This window comes from Marmota flaviventris, chromosome 14 (assembly GCF_047511675.1).
Source record: "Marmota flaviventris isolate mMarFla1 chromosome 14, mMarFla1.hap1, whole genome shotgun sequence".
In the NCBI taxonomy this organism is placed as follows: Eukaryota; Metazoa; Chordata; class Mammalia; order Rodentia; family Sciuridae; genus Marmota; species Marmota flaviventris.
Genome location: NC_092511.1, coordinates 6,860,756 through 6,882,578, shown reverse-complemented (window position 1 = coordinate 6,882,578; position 21,823 = coordinate 6,860,756). Strand labels below are relative to the sequence as shown.

Genomic DNA, 21,823 nt, shown 5'->3' with positions numbered 1-21,823 from the left:
CTGGAAGGAGCATCTGTCCTGCAGCCCCTTCCTGACCCCCCACCCCATGGCCCTGGCTGCCGTGAGCAGAGCAGCTCCCCCCAGCCCTTCCACCCTGACCTTCTGCCTCCCGCCAGGCCCAGAGCAATGGAGTCGGCCCAGCGTGGACTGAACCTCTGAAACTGTGAGCCAAAATAAACTTTTCCTCCTCTAATTGTTCCTCTTGGGCACTTTGGTCACAGTGACGAAAAGTTGACTAACTCTAGTGCCAATATGATGTGACAGAGACCATGTAACTGGATTGACGGGCGATGACTTGGGCACTCTCCCTCTTCCTCCCCTCTGAGATCTCCACCAAAACGGAGTGATGCCGTTTCAGCCCTGCAGACTGGGACATCTCTGTAGGACAGGGAAGAACCACGGGTCGAAAGAATGTGGGTCCCCAAGCAGCTTCCTGGAGCCACCCCACAGCTCTGGCTGCTTCCTTCCAGACCATTATGTGAGAGAAACAAAAGGCTCTTTCTTCAGGCCACAGTATTTCCAGTCCTCTCGCTCCTCACTTTGCCGGGGGCTTCAGTGACAAGCGTAATGCGAAGCTGACATTCTTGTAGGGGCTCCGGGCCCCACCAAGAGTGTGGGAATGTGGTCCTCGTTGGAGCAGCACTCCAGCCAGCCTGGGGGGCTTGCCTTCCTCGTCCCAGCAACGTCTGAGAAGCCGGAGTTCCTCCGCCCACTGTGGTAAGTACGTCTGGGATAAGATGGTCCGGGTGTGGCTGGCCCTGGGCTCTGACTCTGAGCCATGAGTCATTGAACTTGACTCCCAATGGACACTGAGGACAGCTGCCTGCCCCAGTGCTCAGAGCCGCTGTCCCACGTTGACAGAGGCCCCTGTGGGGAATTGTCTCCTTGGTCCCTAAGGAGGATGGGCTGAGTCCTCCAGGACCTACTTGCTCATCAGGCAGTCTCCAGGGGGTGCCCTGACCCAGGGCCTGGTGGCAGGAGGCATTTCCCTGGCTTAGGACGTGCAGGCAGTGGCTAAGAGCGGGGTGCTGGGGCCCCTGCTGCAGAGCCTTGCTGCTGGGACTTCTGGAGCTGCCTTTCTGACATGCGCTTTGTTGGTTGCCAGCCGCCTTCTCCCGAGAACCTTCAGCTTCCCCTGGGCAGGAACCGACGCCCTGTGCTGTGCTGCGTGAGGCTGGCTGCGGTGTGTCTGAACAACACGAGGCCATCTGTGCAGCCTCGAAACAAAAACATCAAAGCCAGCCTCTGAAGAGCCCCCCCTCTTCCTTCATTCCCAAGGGAACATTCTGGAAGACCCTGGACACCCTCATCATTGGACTAGGCTCCTCAGGCTTTTCTCTGTGGCTTGAGAACCCTTGAGTGCTGAATCCGTGGGCTTGTGTGGTGGTTCAGCAGCCTGCAGAGGAAGGGAAGCCACCGTCCCACCTCTCTGGAGACCTCGCTCCGATCCGGTGTTCCTGCATCAGGCTCCTGCCCCCACACCACCCTGGTGAGCACCCCCAGCCCCCTACTGCCTGCTGCTGCCCACCTGAGTCGGCCCCTTCCTGAATGCTCACCATCACCTACATCATCTACACCATCACTATCTACACCCGTCACCTCTAGGAGCAGGAATTTTGTCTGCGAGGTTTTGTCTCTGTGAGTTACTTCACTCAAGGAAGCAATGAGTGTGGACGCCAGATGATGTGAAAGGGGGCAGCGTCCACAGGAGCATTCGCACACACATGTGGTGTATCTGGAGGACACCCCAGGTTTACCCACGCCAGTCACGCCCAACTCCCAAGTGCACAAACATCCCAATTTCTCACTGAATGGGTCTTTGCCACCAGAGTTGAGTTCCAGGGATTTTGACCTTGGTTGTCATTGTTGGGATTTAAGCTCTTCCTGGGTGGGGTGACTCGCAGGAGCGTGGCGGGGGAGAGAGTGAGACATCTGTGAGAGGGTGACACAGCCATGCTGGCCCTGCTCCTGGAGTGAAATGTGGCCGCTGGCCCAGCGCACAGGTCACACAGGCCTCCGTGGCTGCGTGGCAGGAACGCAGTCTGTCTCCCTGGTCAGCCCAAGTGCAGAGCAGGACAGCTGAGATGGCCCGGCTCCAGGTGCAGGTGCCAGGACCCTGTTCTCCCATAAGCTTCTGCGTGGTCCTGCTAATTGGCCCTGGTCTAATTGCTGCCAAGTCCCACTGCAGAAGGCCCATTAGACACCACAGCTAATCCCCCAGCTGTGGGCGAATTCTAACCACAGCTGATGCTATCTCTCTGAGTCACCTGCTTGCCATTATTCCCAGTGGGATGTGGGCCACAGTGGTTTCTGGAGTCGAAGAAGACTGAACCTGTCTCCATGGACATGTCCTAGGCCTCTCACAGACAAGCTCTATCGTCAGCAGAGCCCCGGCCGGCCAGCTCTGCCTTCCTGATGTGGAACCACTGGGTGTGGGGGAGGCCAGCCAGGCCTGCAGGGACAGAGTGGGCACCAGGCCTGCAGTGGGCACGTGCCGCCTTGCCTTCTGGACTGTCAACCTCGTGTCCTGTGGGTCTGGGTCCTCAGCCTCTGTCTTCAAGAGGGAGGGGACATGAGCTCTCTCCAGCGGCCGCCCTTCCTGCCTGCACCTCCCACCACGCTTGCCTGTCTCTGCCACCCATGGCCTCTCCCTGTCACCCTGCAGTGGCTTCTGCCAGACTCAGATTCCTTCTTGCTCTGACTCTAGGATGTCAAATGCCCCTGACTCTGAAACTCAGGACCTGGAAGCTGCCACCCTGCAGTGGGGTAACGAGGAGGGACTTGGGTGCACACAACCCGGCCACAGAGACTCAAGAGAGGGGGACACCAACACTGAAAGAGGGCAGTGGCCGGCAAGACGGGCCTATCCCCCAGAAAGCACTGGCTGGGCTTGGGGCAGCAGCTCATCCCTGACTGTGAGCCCAGGAGCAGCGGGGAATGCTGGAGCTCATCCCCTGTAAACTGACCCTCAACTGCCGTCCTAAATTTAGAACACACGTGGGCTTTCCGCTCCAGCAGTGTGGCCTGGTCCTTACTCTGCTGCTTTGATGCCTCTGGAGGAATTTGCTACTTAAGGACATCCTATGATTAATCACTTCATAAAGCAAAAGCCATCTCCGCTGTTGTGTTGGGAATCGCTGTTTTCACAGGTGGGTGTTGCTCAAAGCAGGGCTGCCGGTTTAAAAAAATACAGATGCCCAGTTGAGCCTGAATTTCAGACAAACAATAAATTACTTTTTATTAAAAGTATGTCCCAGTTACTACATGGGACTCCCACATGTGACAGAGCTGAATTGTGTTCCCCCAGAATTTGTATGGTACCAGGAATTAAACCCAGGGGTGCTAAACCACTGAGCCACATCCCCAGCTCTTTTTATATTTTATTTAGAGACAGGGTTTTGCTGAGTTGCTTAGCACCTCACTCAATTGCTGAGGCTGGCTTTAACTCGAGATCCTCCTGCCTCAGCCACCCGAGGACTGGGGTCATAGGCGTGGCCACGGCGCCTGGCTGTATGTTGGAGTTCTAACCCCCAGTCCTTCCGGGTGTGACTTTACTTGGAGATGGGGTCTTTACAGAGGTAATCCAATTAAAATCTGGTCATTAGGGTGTGGGTGACAAAGTAATATGACTTATGTCCTCATTAAAAGGGAAACTGAGGACACAGACACACCCACAGGGAGAGCCCATGTGAACACGAGGGTGGAGACCAGGGTCAGGCGACACGCCAAGGGTGTCCAAGATGCCAGCAAAACGCCCCACGCTGGGACGGGCCTGGGACAGGTTTGCCCTCGCAGCCCCGGGAGCCAGCCCACCCTTCCTGGCTGCCTGGCTTCCAGAGCCAGGAGCCAACGCCATCCTGTGGTCTAGGCCACCCAGTGTGAGTGCCGCGTTCCCGCACACCTGGTGACCCTCGTGACAGCCACTTAGTTTGTTCAGGGAGAGCTTGGGACCCCAGAGCTGGGGATTTCTACTCTGCCCATCCCTGATCTGGGCCAGGGGGTCTCCACAGTGACAAATTCCCGGTCTCCGTAGCATTTCGTGTCCCTATTTGGGGTGGTGGAAGGAGCAATTCTGTGAAGCCCATCGAGCCTGGTCCTGTCAGTCAGGGTGGCAAGGGAGGGTCCCGCAAGGGGGATCCAGAGCCGCCCAGGTCAGGGAGTGAGGGAGCCCACGCATGGTCAGGGACACCCATGCCGTAGAGCCTGACCCCTGGACCCCAGACCAGCTCCGTGGGGCTTGTCTGATGGAGAAGGGCAACCCCGGGGCTTGCGGAGGGAGGCCGCCCAGCCTGTCGTGGCCTGAAGGTGACCGGCCTGCAGCCAGGGCTGCGGGTGCTGGATTATTGCTTCCTGGATCTCGTGGGTCGGGCTTCCTTCCCGGGGCAGCAGCCCTGGCACGGCAGCTCCCTCCCCGCGAATAGCCGCGGACACGTGTATCCTGGCCATCTGGGTTGAGAGCATTTCCTCTTCATTGTTTGAAGGAAAGTTCAGGGCGAATATGGAAAAAGCCGCAAGTGGGGCGGGCTGCCCGCGCCCCCAGAGGTGTAGCCACGCCCGGAACGTGGCCTGCCCTGCAGGGCCAGGAGTGGCCCCAGGTCCCCCTTCCCGGAGCCTCTCTCTGCAGCCTGGCCCCCCATCGAGGCAGGAGAACCTGGGGAGCTGTGGGGTCCACGAGGACAAAGTGCACATCACTCAGGGCTGCAGGGGCCCCACTGCCTGCAGCAATGTGCACGAGGTGAGCCCCAAGGGAACTGGGGCCTGAGGGTGCTCCTCTAGGCACCTGCCCCTGCGCACAGCTCGCCCCTCCCTCAAGCGGCAGCAGGGCTTGGGTGCTCCCCGTGGGTGCAGGACCTACCTGCCAACTGTCACCCTCTAATGCACTAATGGAGAATCTGTCGCCGTCACCCTCCGTTCAGCCTGACGCAGAACGGACCTGAGGCTGCTGCGTGTAATTATTATGGGTGGAGGTCGAGGACCGCCACTGTCCAGACAGGCCGGAACCAGTACCCTGGATGAGTCCGTCTGAAGACGGGAGTGGGGACAAGCAGCCTGGGACCCGTCTCAGGGCCCAGCCTCTCCCATGCCAGCTGCCTCCACACAGCCATGGCTCCAGCAAGTGTAGTGCCGTGCCCCAAGTGCCACTTCTCAGTGCTTGTCATGCCCCATGCCTCTCCCTCCCTTCTCCAACACACACCCCACACCTAAGCACATGCCCCTCCAGTGGGATGCAACCAAGTCTCTCTGTTATGGACGAGGAGACACAGCAGAAGTAACGTGTGCCACTTCTGGGAGTCATGTTCCTTTCAGGAGAGAATGTGCCTTCCAGTCCCCTTTCTCCTCTCCAGCGGCTGGAATGTCAATGTAATGGCCCAAGTTCCAGCAGCCATGTTGGGCCAAGGAGAAGGCACTTAAGGCAGGAGGAGCCCAACCCCTCACTTTGGTACTGGGTACTCTACCATTCAGCTACATCCGCAGCCTTTTGTATTTTTTATTTTGAGACAAGTTCTTGCTAAGTTGCCCACACTGAACTTGAACTTGAGATGGTCCTGGCCTTGGTCTCCCAAGTAGCTGGCGTTACAGATGTGAGCCACGGCACCTGGCTCAGTGTGCACGGATGTGAGAGGACACCACTTTGGATTTTTCCACCTTATGAATGACAGATCTAATAGCTAATATATCCAAGTGACAGAAATGTGTAGCTGTGATTTTCCTTAAAGGGAAACACTGCCTTACTTTTCTTTGTGCTCCTTTCGGGATGTGGCACATAGTAAGCAATTTGATTTGATTTAAACTTGTAAAATCCTGCTGCCCCGGGGGAGTTCTATACAACACCTGGTTCCTGCCGTCTCACAGTCCTGGCCTTTGTCTCTCCTGAAAACAACCTCTTTGACATTCCAGACAGGGCTTTTTGAGGGAGGCTATGCTCAATTTTGGCCCAATTTCTGTTGATCTTGGTCTGGATTATATCACTTCTTAGGTCAAACCTTTGAGATGAGAAGTCGCCCCAAAGGCCACTCTGGGCAGCTCCTTGCACGTCAACAGAGCGTCCGAGCCAGGCCACGTGTGGGGTCAGAGTCGCCGAGAGGAAGGGCTTCCAGGAAGGAAGGGCCGGGTCAGCCGGCAGATGCAGCCCAGGTGGGGAGGCAGCCTTCCGCTGTGGGACCGTGACCCTTGCACAGGGTCCTCTGATAGACGCAGAGAGTCAGGCTGCCAGTGCCCAGAAAGGGCAGGGCAAGGAAGCAAAGCAGCCAGAACCCGGCGCTTGCTGAGGAAAATCTGGGGCAGGAACAGGTAGGGCAGTAACTCCGGGAGCCAGGGGCGGCCCTCTTATGTGGGATTTTCAAGGGGAGGGTGGTGTCCTGTTCTACTTATAGCAACAATTTCTCCCTGGCCTGGGTTTCCTCTTAGGTATTGCTGGAGAGAAGGTCGGGAAAAGCTATGTTATCTGTATTGTTTATGTTTTTTCAAAATGTATTTGCTTACTTCTGTCACTTAAATAGAAACCAAAATTCTGATAAAGAAAGAAGAGCTGGGTGCAGGGACATACTTGGCAATCCCAGCAATGCGGGAGGCTGAGACAGGAGGACCACAACTTTGAGGCCAGCCTGGACAACTTAGTAAGAAATAAAAAGGGCTTGGAATGTAGCTCAATGGTAGAGCATCCTTGGGTTCAATCCCCAGCACCAAAAAGAAAAAAGGAAGGAAGGAGATTAAAGAGAGAGTGAGAGGCTGGGGTTGTGGCTCCGTGGTGGAGCACTTGCTTTGCATTAGAGAGACCCTGATTCTAACCTCAGCGCCACACAGAAATAAATAAATAAAACAAAAGATCCATTGACAACTAAAAATAATTATTAAAATAAAAATAAAAAGAGAGAGCAAGAGAGGAAGGAAATAGATAAATGAATAATGAATGAATAAAAATAAAACCCCGGGCTGGGGTTGTGGCTCAGAGGTAGAGCGCCCGCCTAGCATGTGAGAGGCACTGGGTTCGATCCTCAGCACCATGTAAAATAAAATAAAGACATTGTGTCCTCCTATAACTAAAAAATAAATATTAAAAATGAATTAAAAAATAAAATAAAGGGGCAAGGGACGTCTGCCCTTTGCCTTCTCTGGGAATGGGACTTGTTTACAACCATGTGGTTTATCAGAAAAGGGGTCCCTGGTGAGAAAAACACTGGGAATTCCAATTGTTACAAGGACCTGGCTTTGGGCGAAAATGTCAAAACAGGGTGGTGGGGCAGCCTGCCCTCCACCAGGTGACAGATCTAGGGACCTCCCTTCAGTGCCAGGGTTCCCCAGAGAAGCAGGACAAACAGAATATATGAAAAATACAGAAAAAGATTGATCTGATGTGATTAGTCTGTGATTATGGAGACGTCCCGTGTTCTGCTGTCTGTAAGGTGCAAGGGCAGGAAAGCCGAGGTGTCCATCCTGGTCTGAGTCTGAAGACCCCAGGCCCAGGACCACTGATGTCACAGGGCAGGAGAAGACAGACGTCCCAACTGAAGCAGAAAGTGACTTCGCCCTCCCTCTGCCTCGCTCTCCTCTGCTCTCGTGGATGGGATGAGACCCCCTCACCCGGGAGCCGAGGTTTCCCTAGTCTGTCTACTGATTCAAATGCTCACCTCTTCTGGACACCTCCTCAAAGTCACATCCACAATTAGTATTTTACCAGCTGAGTGTCCCTTTGCTCAGTCAAGTTGACACATAAAATTAACTGTCCCATAACCCCAATGTGTGCCATGCGACTCCAAAGCTGCAGTCTGTGAATCGCTCCCTACCTGGCCTCCCACAGCCGACCGCTCAGCCGACCCCGGAATCCCACGGTATCTGTCCATTCCTCAGGGAATAAAACGAAGCTGACCGAGGTCCTGCAGCCCCAGAGTGGCCCCGATGGAATTTGACTTCGCCATCTACTCGGAGCTGATGCAGCCGGCGGAAGGGCTGGCAGCACAGTGTGTGCTGCGGGGTGGATGGAGCTCCGGGCCACTGCAGGTGAGTTTCCCTGTTTCCCTACATTCGCGTTTACTTCCCAGGCATCTGCTGAGCGCCAGGCCTGGCACTGACCTCCTCGAGGCATAAGAGGAACAATGCCAGGGCCCCCCCCCAGAGCTGGCATGGGCTGGCAGGCAGGGGTGCGGGAGTTTTGCGGGTGCACCTGGTAAGTGTGTGGGAGCCCAGGAGGGGGGACTATTCCCTGCAGGAAGGTGGGGTCGGACGAGTTCTGAGGCATGAACAGGGCTTGAGAAGGCTTCGAACAGAGGAGCAGCCCAGAGGCAAGTGGAGGCTCCGAGGCAGACGTGTAGGAGGCGCGTTGGGGACAGCAGATGGGTTTGTCTGGAACAGCAAAGGTGGTGACGGGGCCAGAGGGAGGGAAGCTGGGGAAGTACAAATAGAATTGATTCGGTCTTTAAAAGGAGGGGAATTCGGACGCCTGCTCCACATGAGCACACCTTGGGGACACCAGGCCAAGCCCACTAAGCCAGACACAAAGGAAACGCCCCAGGCCGCTGGCACGCGGTCCCCAGGAGTGGGAGTCATAAAGATGGAAGGTGGAGTGGTGGTCCTGGGGCCTGGCGGCGGGGGTGGAGGGGGAGCTTAGTGGGTGTCAGTTTGGGCTGAGGAAGTTCTGGATACGGTGGTGGGATGGCTGAGTACCCAAGGCACCTAGCCCTCACCTGAAAGGGTAAAAGGGCAGGTTTTCTGTTGTGTATACTTTACCACCATTTCTTAAATAAATAAAAGCTTTTTAGAAGACTGGAAGGAGCGGACATCTTTTGAAGGAGTAAATGCCACATGCTGTGGAGTGTGGACTTCACCCCTCAGCCTTCTATTGCTATGCGGTCAAGACCTCTGACCCTGGCTGCCACCAGCAGCCACCAACTCCTCTGCTCCCAGTTCTGTGGGCCAGGGACCTGGGGCCCCGCTGAGGAGTTCTTTAGCTCCATGTGGAAGTGGCTTGGGTCTCCCGTGTCATTGCTGCCAGGTGGTAGCTAGGCCTGGGATGTTCAAGATGGTTTCACTCTGGTCTGGCAATCTCAGGGATGCATGGGAGACGAGGACCTCTCTTTTTCTCCCTACATCAGTAACGCGGTGGACGGGCCCCAAACAGGAGCTTCCCAAGCAATCACGGCAGGAACTGCATAACTCTTACAGACGAACCCCATAAACCGCAGAGCGTTAGTGCCACCCATTCTATTGATCCAAGTTCAGAGGGAAGGAAAAGCCTGCCTCTTAAGGAGAGAGAGGCCAGGTCGCTCTGCGAAGGACGGGTAAAGAGAGAGGGATTGTTGGCCAGAAAAAGTCTTGGACCAACTTTTTAAAAAAGTTTGCTTTTTTGGTGCTTGAATCAAACAGGGCTTTGCACATGCTAGGCAACAACTCCGCCACCCAGCCAGAACCCCAGGTCCTCGGAGCAACTTTTATTTTATTTATTTATTTATTTTTTAAAGAGAGAGAGAGAGAGAGAATTTTTTTAATATTTATTTTTTAGTTTTCGGCCGAAACAACATCTTTGTTTGTATGTGGTGCTGAGGATCGAACCCGGACCGTACGCATGCCAGGCGAGCGCGCTACCGCTTGAGCCACATCCCCAGCCCTCAGAGCAACTTTTATATGTGTATATGCTGCCTTCCTGGCGGGGACTAAACCTAAGGCTTCGCATAGACTAGTTAAGCATCCCACCACTGAGCCACATCCCCAGCTTTTTTTATTTTTTATTTTGAGACAGGTCTCGCTAAGTTGCCCAGTCTGGACTTGAATTTGCAACTTTCAGCTTCGGCTTCAGCATCCAGAGTAGCTGGGATCAGGGTCTGCACCACTATGCCAAACATGTTACTTTATTTGTAAATTATACTCATGCATTATTGTTCTGACCCATTATGCATTTATAAAACTTGCACAAAAATGGAACTAGGCAGACTTACTATACAGTTAGCAACATTTTGAAATGATTTTAATTTTTGTTCTCAATATGGGTACAAAAGCTTTTCTCTCAAATATGTCAATGATCAAATTTTGTTGGTGAAAATAATGCAATTGGGTATGGTTCATTCTTCTTTTTAAAATAATCCTGCTGTAATAATAGGCTTAGTGAGCTGAGGTTGCTTATTTATATATTTGTATGTAAGTTGCTTATTTTAATATTTGGACTTGATGAGCATCGTAGCTGAAGAATACACAGCCCAATATGGGAGCCAGAAGGCAGAGGACTCTCTTGTTCACCCACAGAAAATTATCTTTCTCTTTTAAATTCACCAGTTATGCAAAGATTTTTGTTTGTTTTCAAAATATGATGAATAACTTTCCATTATTTGTGCTGTCAACCTGCTACTTTTGCAAAGTAATTTTAATAATGTCTTCAAAATCCACCACTTCTCTCGCTGGGATGATTTCTGGATTAGAGACTCTGTTCCAAATTTGTTGTTGTTGTTTAAAGTGTGAAGATATGAAAGAGTTTTTAATTGACACATTATTAGCTGCTCACTCCCTTAAAATCCCATGCAACAATGTAACATTTCCTAACAGGTTTTTCAAAATGGTCCATTGCATAAGATAAAGCAGTTACTTTCTTAGGATGATGAACATGTCACTTTTTCCTGAAGTGTCAGAATGTGCGTGTATGTGTGTGTGTGTGTGTACACAAGTGCGCACATACGTACGTACGTTTATGCTCACGCTTTTAAGAATGTGCTGGGGAGCCAACAGCTGTGCCAAGAACCACTTGCTGTGGACAAAGGGCCAGCAGATTTGGGACACTCGTTCTAGGTCTATTTGTTTAAGCTCAATGGGTCTTTTAAATGTCTGTCACATGATCCACTGAATTTCTGGAACAAAAGACTTTCTTCATTCCTGGCAAAACATTGAAAAGATCCTTGTCTGTTTAAATGTCCAGTTTTTTGTTGCGTTGTTTGCTTTTTAATCAAGCTAACCACTTCCTGTGGGCTGCACTTCCGGCTCATCCTTTCCCTGCTTTGGGGGTGCAGGTAGTGAACTCCCAGTCTGAACTACCTTGGTAGCCCAATCCTGAATTCCTTTTTTTTTTTTTTTAATTCCAAGTCAAATGTAGCTCCAGCAGCTTTGAGTTTTTCAATAACACATTGTTTTACCTGAAGAGATCATTTACAGAAGAGAAAGAACTCCTCTGGTTGTCATTCCTTAGTGGCTCATAAGAAAAGCAGTTCTTCATGGACTTCAACCTTGATACCTGACCTTTTTGGACACAGTAACAGCATCTGTAGTTTTATCCAGTCGAGCAAACTTCCCACTGAAAATTTCTAATGAACAGCCAAATGTTCGTGAGTATTTTCTGGGCATTTCCAGCAGTATTTGTTGACAAAGGAGTGCATTTTGGTGTCTTACCATCTCGTATTCCATTATTTACTCCATATAAGCATTTGCCCACTGATACTGCCTCTTAGACACTTTTTGTTGTTGAAAAAAAAAAAAACCCTCAAAAGGAGTTCCTAAACATTTTCCACTAAGTTGTTGAGAGTTCGTAAAGCCTGGGGCTGGGGTGGAGCTGGGGTACAGTGCTTGCCCACCATGCACAAGACGATTCCCAGCACTACAAAAAAAAAAAAAAAGTTTTGTCAAGAACTGAATTGACAGTGATCAGTGATCACCACCTGTTATGGTTTCGATATGAGCTGTCCCCCTGCAAAAGCTCCTGTGTGTGACAATGCAAGAACGTTTAGAGGTGAAATGATGATCGGTCATGAGACGCTCAACCCAACCAGTGCACTAATCCAGTCAAATGGACACCTGGGTGGTATCGTAGGCAGGTGGGGTGTGGCTAGAGGAGTCATGGGGGGCCTTGGGGTATATATTTTGTCCTTGGTGAGTGAAGCTTAGTCTCCCTCTGCTTCCCAGTGCCATGTCCTCAGCTGCTTCCCTCCACCACACTCCTCCACCATGACGTTCTGCCTCATCTTGGGCCCCGAGGAATGGAGCCGGCCGCCTATGGACTGAGACCTCTGAAACCCTGAGAGCCAAATAAAGTCTCCTCCTCTAAAATTGTTCTTGTCAGGACCCTGGGTTACAGCAGCAGAAAGAGCTGAGTAATACACCACCCCAAGAAATGGAAATGGGTTGAGGAGAAGAGAGTGCGAGAGGGAGCAGGGGAGAGGGCCTCTCTCCGTCTGTGGAGAGATGGCCTTTACTTGTCAGCTCTGACAAATAAAATAAAAAAATAAAGGGCAGAGGGTCCCTGGGATGAAGTTTTTTGACAATCAGGGGTCATTGTGAGGGCACAGAGACAATGATTATTGAACATGTCCTATGTCCAAATATTGTGCTAACTCTGGGGACAAACCTATGAAATAAATGCTGCCCCTCATTTACTTAAAAGAAAGAAAGAAAGAAAGAAAAAGAAAAGAAAAGAAGAACTGGTTTGAGGACACTTTAAACACCACGCTCAGGGCTGAGGCTGGTCCTGGGTTCTGGGTGCTTAGTTCCAGTGTACTGCTGAGGGAAGTGGCCTCCTGCAGTCTTGAGCTACCCCGACGCAGAGCAGAGAGGGAGGCTGCTTCGTAGCAATTGCACTACATACAAACCCACCTTGCGATGGAAACGCCTGGCGTGTCCTACCCGATGAGATCCCCGTTGTGCTTGCCTGTGTTTGCCAGCTCCGTCAGCTAGTGTGTGGTGGGTTTCCCCACCAACAACCAGTTCTCCAACACCAACTTGATGATCAGCAATTGAATTCAGTTCTGATGCTGTCTGCCTGGAGTTGGGTCAGACTCCCAAATTATGAGACTTCTCCCAATTTAGATGCCAGCCACCAACGGGGTCCCCAGGGCACCCACATTTCTGCCCAGCTGACGATAAATTCACGAACTCACACCCACCCTTCAGGTTTGATAGGGTAACTCTCCAGAAGACTCAGAACTCAGGAAAGGGGCTGCTTCTGGTCAAAGTTATTACAAAGGAGACACATGAAAAGCCAGATGGGAGGTGTGGGGCGGGGTCTGGAAGGGTCCAGAGCTGGAGTGTCTGTCACCATGGAGATGGAGGTGGCCTTCTCCTGGCCCGTGCACGTGTTCACAGACTGGCAAGCCCCTAACCTCAGGGTTCTTATGGAGACTTCAGCAGAGACTCAGTTGATGAAATCGTTGGCCTCTGAGGATCAACTCCAGCTCCAGCCCCTCTCCTCTCCCTGAAGGTTGGGGGCAGGGGCTGAAAGTTCCAACCCCCTAATCATGGCTTAGTCTTTCTGGTGACCAGCTCCCACTCTGAAGCTGTCTAGGTGTTCCCTTCTACCCCATGACTCATTCACTGGCATCAAAAGACCCATTACCCAGAAGAGTTCAAAGGTTTTAATAGAACTGTGCCAGGAACTGGCGGTAAAGATAAAAAAATATATATTTTAATTTAAAGGGTTTTTTTTAAACATACCTATTGTTCACATGGGCTTGGATATTAGGATTATTTTCAATTTGGGGATTTTTTTTTTTCCTCAGATCATTTTGTTTTGTTTTTGGGGTGTGGGACCCATGCCTGGGACTGGCACACGTGAGGTTAAGTGCTCTACCCGTGAACTCCAGGCCCCCGATGGATTGTTTCAAAGCCACTTCATTTTAAAACAATTACCTAAGTTAAAATCAGTAGTATATATAATCCATCTATCCACAGTCAGTCCTCTCATCTGAGTACAAGTGATGCGTAAATGTCACAGGACAGTAAGAAGGGACAGACGTGGGTGAGAGATAGTTCCCCAGGGTTCTGTGCGTGGGCCTAGCTTGACCCATAGCCCAAATGGGGACTGCTGTCAATCTGAGTGATAAATATTTGTAAATCTTACTTTCTTAAGAAACAGAGGTATGGAGAGTCCCTGAGGTGGAGTGACTTGTCGGTCCTTCATCCCACACACATGCACCGGGAGCTTACTGGGTTCCAGAGCTGATGCGAGAGCGTCTGAAACCACAGGGCAGATGTGAGCCAGTCCTCGGCCTTGAGACTCCCACAGCTCGGCCATCCGTCCAGAGGGCACCAAAGTCCTGTCCCAGCTCATCACATCAAGGGGTGGCCACGGGTGCTGACAGCAGGGCAGGGGCTCCAGACGGGTCATGAGTCATGGGAAAAGGGTCACTATAGATAAACTTCCAGGAGGAAGTGACACTGCTGGCTAAATTCTGAAGGTCAGAGTGGAGTTGAGACCTACGTTATGCCCACAGGTTCAGGAAGCCACCAGGACAGCAGTGTAGCCAGAGGGAAGGTCCCTAGTTGGGGTCAGGAGGAAGAGAGGTCAGCGAGAGGCCACGTTGCCGGTCTGTGTGTGAGGGGCTGGGGAGTTCTGAGGTCACTCAGGGGCAAATGGCTGAGGAGGGGCTGAAGAAGGGAGGGGGTGGGTCCCATTTGAGTTTTAGGAGACCTTTCTCACTACAGGCTGGAGGAGGATGCCCTGGGAGAGGAGGCAGAAGGCACGAAGCCAGCGAGGGTCAATGTCACTGTGAAGCAGGACAGAGGATGAGTCCTCAAGAAGGGGAGCGACCTGGAGCAGCCAAACTCAAGGTTACAGGCCCGTCCCCCACACAGGGAGCTCACGTAGACACAGATGCCCGTTCAGGGATCCCAGGCCACCCTTGCTTCAGGCTAACTGGCTATACCTTCAGGGGTCCCCATACATGCCCCTCACTTCCAGCAGTCCCCTAGAATGACTCAGAACTCAAGAAAGGGCCATGACTTAAGGGTCATAGTTTTGCTTTTTTTTTTTTTTTTTTTTAATAGCAAAGGACACAAATCAGAACTGGGCAAAGAAGGTGACACCAGGGAGGTTCCAAGGCGAAGCTGCCGTATTCCCTGAGGTCTCACCACCCTCTCTGAATTGAAGTGTGACGCTGTGGAGTGGTGCCAGGCAGGGACGTTTGCCTGAGCCTCGGAGCCCAGGTTTGTTGGGGTTTCCTTGTGTATCCACGAATGATGGCTCACTGCCCATGTGGCTGAACTCACCGCTAGTCCCTCCCGCTGAGTGGGGTCCGACATTGTGGCCAAAGCCCCACAACATCAGTGACCTGTTTTCCTTTCTGGAGTGACAAGTCCCACCCTGAGTTATTGTCTTGTCAGGTCAGCACACCTACCAGGGGATCTCCATGAGTAGCCTCCCTAGTAATCCAGGTGTGGTCAGGGCCCACCACGGGTAACAAGGACTTCTGTGTTGCCCAGGGGCTTCCCAAGGTCTACGCCCCCCTCTGTGGACACAGGCCAGCCAGATGCCTCATGGTTCAGGAGCTTGGGTGGCGTGTGGAGTTGTTGCTTGGTGATCTTGGGAATCCACAGCTCGGTGTCCCTTGGCACTTGTGTTCCCGCAGGAGAAGATGTCAGGCAAGACGTTAAATGTAGTAGAAGTACAGCAAGGTCTGTTAGAGAGAAAGGAACGACCCCTCAAGGAGAGGAGGTTTGTCTCAAAGAGGAGAGGGACCTGACGTCCCCCAGTTTTGTGGAGTCTTAGGGAAGTTTCTAGAGGGTTTTGCCCAGGTACTACCTCTCAACTTTTGAGTGACAGTAGATTTTCAAGTCCCTCCTGCCTCTGGTTTTTCCACAGGTATCCAAGCGAAACCCAGGTGTGGGGTGGCGTTTGCCATCACAGTGAGATTGAAATGAGATGCGAAGTGACCTGTGCTGACTGGTTCTAATGGGCCCTTGTTTGGATAGATTCCATGTTGGTGGGCTTTGCTTTTAACGATCCTGGGTTCCTGGGTCTTGGAATCTTGGGTGTGTGTAAAAGCCACAGGAGCCCCCTTCCAGGACAGTCTGTGTTCTGACCAGGAGGAAGGAGTCTTACATTCCTCACCTGGAAAACAGCGCTAAGGGTACAGGTTGCTTGTCAAGGAATGTAACATCCTATTGACTTAAGCCAGCGCAGGGCAGGAAGGGCCTCAGGGAAATCGCTTCTGAAAAGAAAACGCGTGGAGGGAGCACAGGCCCTGCCTGTGGAATGACATGTTCCCACCACTCTGCGTGAGGGGCCTGGAGACAGGGACGGGAAGGTGGAGGGTTTGTGTGTGGGAGGGGTGTCTGGAGGGGTCTCCCCCTGGGGACAGGGGAGAGGCTCCTGGGAGGCGGAGCCTGTTGCTCTTGGCACCACGATTGGCTGTGGGGCTGTTGCTACAGGTTTCAGCCAACTGTTCAAACCAGGTTCAAACAAGACACACGGGCTGTAACCAAGGGCTCTCTCCTCAAGCACTTCCTTTTTTCTTTGAATCACTTCCTTTTCTCTGGCTCTGGACAACCTGCCCATGAGGTGGGGGGGAACTTCTGAACTGGACTGCTGCTGATTTTAGAATCTCAAGTAAAGTAAACTAAGATCTACCAAAACTAGATCTGCAGTCTTGTCTTTTAACACAGCTCCGAGGGAAATTCTGCTACGGTGCATTCACACACGGAGTTAGGTTGCAGTGCACTGTGTGTAGGAAGCCAAACTTAAGCTCTGTGCGTGGGGGGGGGGGGCATATTTTAAGGACAAGCCCTCCCTCCCCCAGAGCCCCTCGCCCACTCCAGGTCATAGAGCTAGGGCAGTGGAAAGGTTTTCACAATGTGGGGCTTTCGGTGACAGATCCAAGATGGGCCTGGGAAACCCGGGACAGCAGCTCCTGAGAAATGAGGGAAGAATGCCACTCTTCATTCTGGGGTCTCCCTCCCCAGGCTCTGGCTTACTCTTAAGTCCTCTTTGCTCCAGATGCACTGAGCGAGCTAGAACGGCCTGCAGACGCTAGCTACTTCAAGACCTAAAGAAAAGTCCAAAGAAAGGTTCCCAGGAGCTCCCACACAACCAGGCTCTGTTGGTTTGTAACCCCTTTGGAAGTCTCTGGCCTGCCGGGCTCGTCTCAGCCCTGCAAACAGGACAGACCAGCAGCCAGCAGAGCCCACCTGGGGAGGGTGCCCGCCTGCTTTTAATAGCCAAGCAGTCAGACGGGAGGCGCCAACCTAGCTGAGTCCCAGGGCCTAGCAAGGCTACATATAAAACAACGAGCGCAGCTGGTGACAGGGCCAGAGGGCACGCTGGGAGCCTGCCAGGGAGCCTGCCAGTTTCCCACGCGGGGAAGGGTATGAGGAAGGTGACGGTCCCAAAAAACGGAAGGTGACTGGTCAGACTTTCTATTTATGAAGCCAGGCACTGAGTGGGTGGCTCTGAATGGCTCAGGAGACCTGGCATGTCCTTGCCAGCTGTGGGTGCTCAGGAGGCCAACTCTCAAGCCCTCACCAGATGGCCCACGGGGATGTCACAGGTATCCAGTCCTGGTGACAACTGGCATCTGTCACCAGAGGTCCTCAGCCCTAGTTGCACACCCAGTGGTGGGGAGGAGGTGCCTCGTGTCAGTGAGTTGCTCTGGGGTCCCGTCAATCCTGCTCTCCTGGCCACCAGCCCACCAGTCTTGGTGTTGCTGGCCTGGGCTGCTCTGAAGAACCTGGATTCTACTTTTTCCTGTGGGCACTTCAGTGAAAACAACTTTGTAGGGCAGGAAGAACCTTCTTCCTCTACCTGTCTTAGGTTCCCTACCTGCGGCCCTGCAAACTACACGGGCAAAGACGGACTAACCAGAGAAAACAACAGAAGTTTACAAGAATGTTCCGGAGTACACAGGGAGTGCCCGAGATGAGTAACTGCAAGGGCGGGCAGATTTGGGTTTATATACCACCTCAGGCTAAACCAAAGGGAAGGCGGCCTGGATTATGGGAAGGTAACCAGGAAGAGAACAGTAAACAAGGGTTGTTTAGCGAGAGTTGTTCTGCAGATTTACACCTGAGCCTTCTCCATTGTTAAGAGACCTCTTGGGGCTGTGGAGCAGTGCACCTTGGTGGGAGAGCTCAAGCTGAGCTTGGGCCAGGCCCTGGGCTCCATCCCCAGCTAAAGTGAAATAAAATAATCAGACTTTATAAAAGGTGGGAGAGAGACACCTTTTATAAATGTAAATTCTCTTTACAAAAGGCACATTTTTGCCCTATTTTCTTTTGTTACATACACCTTTATTAAACATTAAAAACATACTTGTTTCAAAGATCCTAGAATAAAAGTCACCCTCTCGGTGTGTTATGTTTTTTTTATGTATTTTTTAGTTGCAGATGGACACAATACCTTTATTATTTTTATGTGGTTCTGAGGATGAAACCCAGTGCCTCCCACGTGCTAGGCGAGCGCTCTACCGCTGAGCCACAACCCCAGCCACGCGATATGTTTTACAAAAAGCTGCATCTTTAGAGGAATCTTATTGATCACACAGTAGTGACAAGAATCTCAGATACAATGGTGCCTACAATCTGAACAACAGATGGACTGAGAATTTACATAATGTAAAAAGAGATGTGCTGAGAGTCAGCCATGTGGGGGTCCAGGTGACCAGGAGGTGGGGGCGGGTGCCACTGCGTTGCCGTTCCCTCTGGCTGAGTCACTCCACACTCACACACAAGGGCTGCCTGAGACCTGATAGTTTGAAGTGGTATCAGATCTTCCTGTGACACTCCCAAGAAGAGGACAGTGAGCCCCATGCAGGCAGCAGGAGGCCCTGGGGATCATTCTGGTTGGATCTGCAGGGTCAGAAAGGGGGGCGGGAGTGTTTGTCAGAAGCACAGGACTCCTCTCTTGTCCTCCTCACAGAGGATGCAGAGCTGGGGGATCCTGACGGGTGTCTGACTTTTTTTTTTTTTTAGTTGTAGTCGTGAAGTGGCACCCCCTTTCTGCACAGAAAAGCCCTCTTCACCACGGCTGATTTTAGGACTGTCAGCAAAAGAGTCTCTGCAGCAGAGTCCAATGTAGATAAATTTCCTATTTTCATGTCACCCTGTTTACTTGGCCACTGGCCGAGAAGACACCAGCACTCCAGGTGCTGGACACCCCCTTACTAGTTTTCACAAATGTATCCAGTATAGTACTTTGTAGAACTGTGCAAACAAGGCCTCTGGCCTTGAGCTGGGGCTTCACAGAGATGTCTACATTTTTAAGATAAGTTACAAATGGGCTCCATGGTAACAGCTGGCAGGGGGAGGGAAGAAAGGGGAGAAGAAGCTCTCCCCATCTCAGGTGTTGTCCTTGAAGAGTTAACTTGCCCAGAACAGTGAAAGAAAAAGCTGCTTTATGTGAACTTCTGCAGACTGTGAACTTCTGAGCCTCTCCCCTTACATGCTGGGTATAAAACACTGAAACTCCCTGAACTCGGGGTTCAGGGGATTGATTGATTTCAGCAAAAGCTGTGCCCTCTGAACCTGGCTGCAGCCAAATAAAACTGTTTCCTGCTATCTTCGGTGCCTTGCCTCGTTTGTCCCTACAACAGTCAGACACAATAGCTTTATTTTATTTGTTTTAATATTTATGTGGTGCCAGGGATCGAACCCAGTGCCTCAGGCATGCTAGGCAAGTGCTCTACCACTGAGCCACAACCCCTGAGAAAATTTTAATAACGTACTTTAGTCACACACTTATTATTGGGGGGAAAAAGAAGTACATGGATAGCTTTAAGCCAAAATGCAAAGGGGGCGCATCTGAATGCCAGTACCCTCTGGCTCCCCATCCTCTCCTTCCTACTGCATCCTAGGGACACAAGGGCAGCTGCCAGGTCACTTACCAAAGCAGGCCCCAGTTTGAAGTCTCAGACCAGAGAAAATCCAAAACGGAAGAAACGGCACTTTTCTCTGAAGGTTTTAAAGAAGCGAGACCAAAAGTACAACTCCTTCAAGGTTCCTATCTCCTCCTGAGCCATGCGCTCCCCTGTGTTGACTGGCCAGAGGAGGAGCCAAGGGAGAACTTTAGCCCTGCTGGAGCGTGGACCTTGGGCATGCTGCAGGGAGGGGTCAGGAGCCTGGAGTCACACGCACAGCTGCTTTCCTGTGGTGCCTATTTATTTATTTATATTTTTTTAGTCGTAGTTGGACACAATGTCTTTATTTTATTTTTATGTGGTGCTGAGGATCGAACCCAGGGCCTCAGACGTGCTAGGCGAGCGCTCTACCACTGAGCCACAACCCCAGCCTGGAGCCTGGTTTTTAAAGCTTTTCCTGCTGGTTCTCAGTGGCCTTTAGCTCAAGGTCATCCATATGCCCAGCAAACCCATTTGAGGTGGTGTATCCTGGTCCCCTCAACCTTCTCCAGGAGTCGTCTGTGTTCTCCAGATTCAATGATGCCCCAAATCGTCACCTCAGTTAGCATCAGCTACAGAATTTGCAAAGCCCATTACAAAATGAAATTGTGAGGATCGCGTTTTAAAGCTTTATAAATTTCAAGAGGGGCAGGGGATGTGGCTCAAGCGGTAGCACGCTCGCCTGGCATGCGCGGGGTGCTGGGTTCGATCCTCAGCACCACATAAAAATAAAATAAAGATGTTGTGTCCACCGAAAACTAAAAAATAAATATTAAAAAAAAAATTCAAGAGGTCAGCAGCAGAGCCCTGACCTCACACAGGGCTGTGGCCGTGTAGATCCCATCCTGGTCCCTCTTCCTGATACCTGGTTTCTCAGTGTCTTACCTGTAGAAGTGTGATCCAAAAGAGGGTGTGGCCTGCTGGTCATAGGCTGGGAGGGGACCAGGGAGCCTGTCTCTTCCAGCTCTTCTTGACCTCTCTGTGCACCATTCCTTCCTCCACAGTATGGGGCAGTTCCCTTCTGAAATGAAGTCAGTTATCAGAAGAATAGGCCAGAATTTTATCAGAAGAATAGGCCAGAATTTTCTATGGCCAGCTCCTACAGAGAAAGGTAGGAGAAGGTCAGAGTGATATTTTCAGGTCTATGGCTAGCTTTGGGGAGAGGGGTTCTGATTTCTATGACTCACTTTGGCCCTTCCTCCCTCCCTCCCTCCCTCCCTTATTGCCTTTCTTTCTTTCTTTCATGCTGGGGATTGAACCCAGGGCTCCCTACCATTGAGCCACATCCCCAACCCTTTTTATTTTTTTAATTTTGAGGCAGGTCTCACTAAGTTACTGAGGCTGGCCTCAAACCTGGGATTCTCCTGCCTCAGCCTCTTGATTTACTGAGATCACAGGCATGTGCCACCTGGTTGGCAAACGGTGGCGGGTTCTAAGGCCTGCCTTGGGGTAGAATGAGGGAAGAGGAAGGAGGGCAGGGAGAGGTCAGAGTGAGAGACCTTGGCTCTGAGGCCTTCCAAGCTCAAAGTTCTGGGCAAGCCAAGCGCCATACTTTGGATCTCATGTCCTGAGCTCTGACACATTTATAGAAAACCTCTTGTTTTAAAAAACTTCAAGAATATACAAAAGTGAAGAACCACACCCGTGACCTGGTTAATGAGATTATCAGCTCAGGGCTGGTCTCCTTCCGTCCTCTCCCAGGCTTCCCACCCCACAGCCACCCGCACGCCCTTGATGGTTTGGGAGCGAATTCCATCTGTCATGTTGTTTTATTTGTGAACATTCCGATGAGCATCTCCAGAGAGAAGTCTTCTGTCTTAAAATATAACCACCATCATCACACCCGGGACAAATTAGCCCTCAGGAAATGCATTTTTCTATAAAGATGGTGTTATTAGATATCACATCAAGTGCCTGCTGGGGCCTGACATCTTCTGCACATGGGGCATGACACCTTATAGACATCTGCAGTCGTGCATTCCTTGATGCTATGGTTCAGACATGAGGTGTCCCCCCAGAGAGGATGTGTGAGGCAACCCAAGGTTTGGAGGAAAATGATGAAATCACATGAGCTTTACCCAATCAGTGAATCAATGTACTCTGTGGATTAGCGGGTAGGGCGTGGCTGGAGGAGGTGGGTCGCTGGCGCCATGCCCTCGGGGCTGACATTTCTTTCCTGGTATGCAGCTCTTGCTCTCTCCTTCCTGGTTGTCGGGTTGCTTCCCTTGGTCACTCCTTTCCCCCATGAGGGC

At 51.6% G+C, this 21,823-nt stretch overlaps 1 long non-coding RNA gene across 3 annotated transcripts; it reads left to right on the top strand.

Annotated features, from left to right (window-relative positions):
- Nucleotides 1–509: 509 nt before the first annotated feature.
- On the top strand, nucleotides 510–16,706 carry LOC139701768 (uncharacterized). Of its 3 annotated transcripts, XR_011704305.1 has the most exons (6): nucleotides 510–717; nucleotides 1,106–3,149; nucleotides 7,849–7,998; nucleotides 14,389–14,514; nucleotides 14,731–14,889; nucleotides 15,545–16,706. It is a non-coding gene; the product is annotated as an uncharacterized lncRNA (long non-coding RNA). The 3 variants fall into 3 exon arrangements; XR_011704306.1 differs by having other exon boundaries at nucleotides 1,279–3,149; nucleotides 14,731–16,706; XR_011704304.1 differs by having other exon boundaries at nucleotides 14,731–16,706.
- The last annotated feature ends 5,117 nt before the right edge of the window (nucleotides 16,707–21,823 follow it).